Source organism: Benincasa hispida, chromosome 1, assembly GCF_009727055.1.
Source record: "Benincasa hispida cultivar B227 chromosome 1, ASM972705v1, whole genome shotgun sequence".
In the NCBI taxonomy this organism is placed as follows: domain Eukaryota; kingdom Viridiplantae; phylum Streptophyta; class Magnoliopsida; order Cucurbitales; family Cucurbitaceae; genus Benincasa; species Benincasa hispida.
This window is the reverse complement of record NC_052349.1, coordinates 13,897,386-13,904,659: the sequence shown is the minus strand read 5'-3', so window position 1 is coordinate 13,904,659 and position 7,274 is coordinate 13,897,386.

The following is a 7,274-nucleotide window of genomic DNA, read 5'->3' as shown; positions in this document are numbered from 1 at the left end:
GGGCATGAAATGTGTTACAGCGTCGATGCATTGAGTGTAGACACTTTTTCCGAAACAATCCACAAGAACTCCATGATCTCACATGTATGATCATGGGATCATGCCTTCTTGTCAGGGACTTCAAAGAAAGGCTAGCCAAGAATATCGTTCAAGGCCCTTTTCATTTGCCTTATATCATGTTCGTATGCCCTCTACGACTTTTGTACATTGGCATTTTTAAAGAGGTAAAAGAAGGAATCAATCCCCATAAGGACAAATAATGTAAGTGTTATCAGTGTATCAGTATTTGTTTGATTGTGTTTTTCCACGTTCTGTATTAATTTTTCTCGGTAAGTCATTCAACGACAAGCAAAAATTTAAAGTGGCGAAAGTCATGATTAAATAAATTTGTTGAACTCATACAAATTATTCTAATTAAATATATACTGCCGCACTAACCTTTTTGGAAAAAACCAATCTGTTGGTTTTTATGTCCTAAAACTTCATGATTTATAAACAATAAAACTTTATTCGGAAAAATTCAGTTAACTTTGTTATTGAGATATTATGAATTGCTTATTTGTTTTAGAAAAAATCCAATAAACTAGAAGACTCATGACTATTACATGTAGTACTTGAAACTATATGTGGAGACATAAAAAGTGATTCAGATTCGAACATATAGTCCAAAACAGTCTTGATAGTATTAATGTAAATAAGGTTAGGTGCCTATTCATTCGAACTATCTATCGGATGACGAATCCACTCCTTGTAGTTGTACAAGTAAGTGTAAAGTGCTACAGACCAAAGTGAATCCAATTCGTACAATGTCATGACATGAGGAGTGGGGGCATCCACTGGCAATGAGTTTTACAAGATTGAACCATGAAATAAGTCCACTCTTTACTTTATTAACGTGTTTTACTGTTTAAATTCCTATTCAAAGTATGACATAGGTGAATTTACCTAGATCTAAAAGCTAACTATAACTCCTGTTTTTCTGAGATTATCTTAATTTGCAATAGGTAAGATATGCTCAATAGTGTCGCTCAATAAACTCTCACTTTCAAGGTGTAATGATCGGTGTAGATAAGCTAGACATAACGTCGAAGATGAAATTCACTCCTAACCCGCTTTTTAGGATAGTAGAGATTTTCCCTTAATACTGAATCGAGTCGTTGAACAAGGTACCCTACTCTCTCTCATTGGCCCGAGAGGACTCCCGGTTTAATGATTCGAATCGCCAAACCAATTGTTCATAGAGGATTAGTTCGACTTTAAGAAAGAAAGGTAAACTCGGCGGGTAAAAACAATTATTGACCCAGTCGTAATACGAACAACCTGTGAAATGTAACTTAACTAATCATATATATGAAGTGGACATAATATATCTACAAATGGGGTGGGGGGGGGGGCGCAACTCTGAGATTTAGTGGAGTGACCCAGTAGTTAACGAATAGGGGTTAATTCGGTGTAAAAAGTTTAGCTAATTAATCTCGGATCGTCAAAGCCCAGTTATCGTAGGTCCATGGGTTCTCCTATAGCTCACAAATGATTAGCTTTAGTAGATAGCATGATAAGTAATTTGAAACGTTCAAATTAAAAATTAAGAGAATTAATAATTACATGTGATATAATTACACGTTTAATTTTGGTATTAAAACGAATTAGAGAATCAATTAATATTTAAATAAGATTAAATATAAATTCATGAATAGGATTCATGATTGTGGAATTAGTGTTATAATTTAATATTTGATATTGAATAATTAGAATTAATTAAAATTATTTAATTAATTATTATTAGTAATTTTATTAAAATAATTAATATATGAATTAATTTTGTAAAATAATAAAGATTTCATTTCTAAAAATTGGTTTTAGAAATCAATTGCAAAATCAAATTGAAAAAGATGGAAAAGGGAAAATCTCAAAAGTGGGTTTTTTCCACTTTCCATTTCAAGTAGCTCACACACATTCCACCATAATCTTGAGTCAATTCTCCAAAATGATGCAATACATGCAACAATGGAGTTGCTATGATAGTCATGCAACAAATGAAGAAGATTGGGCTAAGAATCAGGAATAACATTTTGATAGTTTTTTGCTGAAAAAACTTGAGGTTGAAGAAGTCATCAACCATAGTGATGCAGTAACCCCATCTCCAAATTTCCTAATCCAAGCTATTTTAAGTCCCACAACTAAATTTAAGGTACCAAGAAGATAGTAAGAAGGCCTTGAGAGGTGTCACAAGCTGATTTGGAGCAGCGGGTTCAAGTATCAAGTGTTTTCTTCAAATTATTCATGAAACCCTCTTATTAGTTTATAAGCATGCTGAATTTAAAGCCAAAATTAATGAATTAGAATGCTTAATGATCTTTTTTACTTCCACTGCGTGTTTCCTAACTTTAACAATTAGTACCAGAGCATCATCTAAGTATTCAATTTGGTTTAATTTGGCTGTGGTGTTTTTTTCATTGAATATATGAAAATGTGCACTGATATGTTTCTGAGATTTTGCATAAATTCTCTTTGATTCTTTTGTTAAATTTATAATTGGCTCTTGATTGAAAACTTATAGTGCTCAAGAGAGTTAATTTATTTTGGAGTCATTATGTTGAAATTAGTTGTAATTAGAAAGAAGTGGAGAAGTCGGGTTGCAGAATTCTGAAAGCTGAGTTTCTACCCAGGCAGCGTTGCAACGCTGCTCATATTGTTGATCGAGTAGTGAGCGAGAGGAAGTGAACAACGAGTTTGAACCAACGGACGTGCGAGAAGCGGTGCAATGAGTCAAACAGCGAGTTTGAACCAACCAATGAGCAAGCAACGAGTTTTTGAACCTTTTGATGAACGTAGGACTGGCAAATACCAACTGGTTCGACCGTTTCTTCATTGCCTATCCGGTTCGGTCTCAAAATGGTTTTTCTAGTTTGATCAGGAAATTCTGGTCCGGTTTAAGCTGTTCGAGTCCGGTTTGAGGCGGTTCGAGCGGTCCATAAGAATTTTGGAGCCAATTCTTGCTATTTTTTCGTAATAATTAGCCTTTTTTTTGCCTGAAAATGTCAAAACTAAAACCATATCAGTATGTGTTTAATTATTTATACATGTGATGTATGTTATAATTAAATAAATTTTGTATGTGCATAAAGTATGTCATGTAGATTTAAAATCCCACCATAGGAAGCATGTCACATGCATTGAAGTATATGTTATAAAATATAAATAATAGTATGCATGTTTAAGGTTTCTTTTATTTAATAAATTTATATTAAATATTGAATACGTTTATGTATGTTGTGGAAGCTTAGCATGTCTAAAATTTTTAGAATTGTTTTAAAAATTGGGTTAACATTTAAAATCCATAACAAAAAACAATTGCGTTCACGTAGGTTAACCACTTGTTTTAATAGTTAAAATAAGTCGTTAACTTGTAAAATTAGTTACAACTCAACCAATATATAATCCTGCTAAGGTTGGGGGTATTTAAGTTCACGGTCTACGAACACCTCCTACTGGCATTATAGCCGAATAATTGAGCGTTGGTAACCGATTTATGAGCAATACGTAAGCGATGATGATTAAAACTGGTATATCACCTAACATCGTAGGATAAATTCAAATATAAACGTTATACTTGGATAAAACACCTAGACTTAGGTTTTAATTAGCCGGAACAAGCTTAAGGAAATGTATACCCGTTTACGTTAGAACACTTCAGTGGACTTTAAACATATATATATGTTATTAAAACACTTCAGTGAAAAAAATAATGTCTAGGATATATTAAAACGCTTCGATGGGAGATTATAAACATATATGATATGATTATTTTTAGCTCTCACGTCTTTAAGAGGTCACGATCGAAATTCATGTTTCACTCATTCACCCTGGAGCGACCCTCCATTTGGAAAGTATTTACATGAATGAGATTTTGGTGAATAGGGAAAGTTGTTCACTATAAAATCAAAAGTTGATGTTTTATTTTTAATTTTCACGACCCAAGATGTTCACACCGTGAGTTCCTGCCGCATTTCGTGTCACCCTAGAAGTGACCTCCATTCGGAAAGGATTTGCGTGAATCAATATCAAGGTGAATGAGGGGAAGTTGTTCAATGGAAAATCAAATATACGATATATTGATTTCAATTCTCACATCCTAGAAAATTCCACATATGAGATCCGTCAGCACTTCGTATCACTCCCAGACTATCTCCTTAACCTTCCTATAATCTTTACGTAACCCGAGAATACCATCTTCCTCTTCCTCAAACACAGGATTTGGTACTTTCCAAAGTGACATTCTAAGTCTAATATGCTTCTTATTTAATATTCCCGATAAAAGTACCCTTAGCTCTTTCAATTCTATTGACAGCATCTCGTACGGTGCCTATAGAAGGGATTATACCTAGGATCGAGCTCACAAAAATTTCGATGTCCTTTTTAGGTAGCAAGCTTGATAATTCTGCTTATTGCACAACACCAGGATTCGACAAATATGAACATATTGGTTCTGTATAAGTACTTTACTAGTACTATTGGGATAATACCCTAAAGTCTCGTATCCTGTAGTTTGTAAATAGTTTGTATGAACGCTTGTGATGTATAATATATGATATTTTCCTCACTTCTTGACTTGCATATGGATGTTTTATTTGCTTTACCATAAACCAACAAACTAAAATCTCTGGTTGTCTTTATTAACTTAAGCATGTATGTGGTTGTCCTTATCCTGATAACGTTATGGATGCGACCCACTTTATAGAATGGTTACAAGTGTTGTGACTTGTCATAGATGGTCTGATCCTGATCATTCGTTGAGGACATGTGAGCGGGGGCGTCCTATACAAAAGAGCTTGTATAAGACCTAACCACGAGTGTTAACATCTCATTATATAACGTCGTTCATGACAGAGACTTCACTTCACTAGGATACCATAGTAATATGACCTCAATCCTGAGTGAGTTGGAACTCTGCCATTGAAGGTAGACCTTTGATTTGCAAGGGTGCGAGTGGCCAGGTCACCATCTCAAACTTACTACTTTGGGATTTCGTTCTATTGGGAGCTGGGAACTCAACTACACAAGATGAATTCACTCATCCCCGAACAAAGGTAAGTAGATAAATAACTCCCTATCCCAGAGCTTGAATGATGTGCGCCACACACCTCTCATGGCCCGAGAGATGTTCACACATAGTAGGACTATGTTGTATTGTTCATTAGAGGGATCAATGTACTAATAAGTGTGATGTAACTACGGGGCAAAACGATAAATTGGCCTAACTATACTTACGAGCATCTTGAAGGTTATCGTGTTCATTGATTGTATTATCCGATGAACATAGAAATATATCGTGGTGAGAAGAGTTCAACTGTCAGTCTTTACTGGAATGCCTAGCAATTAACGGATGGTGGATCTCTGGCAAAGAGTTTAGTCAGCTATTCACGTACCGTTGGAGCTACAAGGCATAGGTCCATAAGATCCCCTCGGAACTGTGGATACAAGTTGAGAACAAGTTTTTTTGGTCACTTTGCAATGTTCAAATTGACAAGAGGGAGTTCGATTATATATAATATAATTGAACTGTGTAATATATAAATATGATTGACTAAATGTATGAGATACATTAATTTGAAGGAAATTGGATATAAATATGATTATATCAAGTAAAAAGAGAAAAACTATGTGATATATGATATGAAACTTTGTTAAGAATATTAAATTTATATTTATTATTTTATTAATTGGACAATTATGAGATAATTGCCCGACGTTTTCTCCGTATTCATGTGTTAGTGGAAGTTCAATTCAGTTTTCGTAATTGAAGAATAAAATCAAAATGTTTTTCATTTTGCAAATAATATGCAAATTGCTCACAGTTGACTTGCAATCAATCGCTTAGTGAACTTAGAGCCTATACGATAGCACTTCATTTGTACTAAATGATTGCTCACCCACACCGCACTTCTCTAAACGATCTCTTGCCTTTACCTAAACAATCTCTTAGCGCCCGAGCCTTACTAAATGATTGTATAGACGATCACTTAGCTTTCCTACATGATCGTGTACCTCGCTTAAACGATCAAGCACCCTGACTATATGATAGTCGTTCCCTTCCCCACTTGTTTGATCTTTATACACGATATCCTTTCCTCCTCACCTCTACCAAATCCAACAAAGCCCACACTTGGATTCTCACTCTGAGAATACTAAGGGCTCTGAGTGGTGGTGTTGTCCCTATTTCCTGTTGTTCGTGGTAGACGATCGTGTGTTACTGATGATTGCCTGGCGTTCTAGCAAGAGCATAAGGAGTCCGTTCGTGTGGGAGCAAGTTTTGTTCTGAAGAAAGTCTTCAACTGGTAAGTTGATGCGTTGATTATCATGCAATGAAAGGATGTGTGGATGCAATGATCATGCAAGTTTTCCTAACAAAGCCCAAGTATAAGCCTTCTTAGGTCCTGCTAAGTCAAGTCGAACGCAGAGATTACTAAATAGAATATCGACGGACTCTCTAATCCATTGCGATGTGATTATCTTAGACTTCTTAATGAATTAAATGCGTAGCAATAAAGGTGGTGTGTTACAAGTATTGATGAAGGGTTGAGAAGAGAATTAGCTAGCATTTCTTAAGATATTGTACAATCATGCGATCATACTATACACAATATTAAGCACTACATTTCTCAATGCATAATTGCCACATTTCCTATTTTCTAGATGCATGCAATGTTATGGAATGTAGCAAATAGAACTTATTCTAAGTCTCTACTCTTGCTTATGTATCTAATTCGACTCTCTCAAGCCTAAGATGTCTTTAGCACCTCTCAAGTACTCCAAAATTAATGACACTTACTTAAAAAGAGATATCGCATAAAGTGCATAGCTTAAGTCATGCTAGTTAAGTACTTCGCAACCCATTCACAAATTTAGTTACTCATACATGTTGTGGAGAACTGATCATAAATTGAAATGAAGTTTTTCATTTTATTATTATTATTATTTTTTTTGCAAATAAAGGGTTACAAAAAACAAAATGTGTAAAAAGTATCAAGCTTATAAGCAATGTCTTGCTTCTTCTAGCTTTTTACAACTACTCTTGTCACTTCAATTCCTTCCCGAATTGTAGACGCTGCTCTCGCAAGGTGGTGTCTCTCCTCCGTGCTCTTTCCGGTAGTCTCTCCACCCTCCGAAAATTAATTTCTCTTAAGTAATTCCCTTCCTCAAAATTAATTTCTTCTTAAGAATTCCCTTCCCTCGGCTTCGTCTCGCCTCCTCGCGCGCTTTTTGGTTTGGTA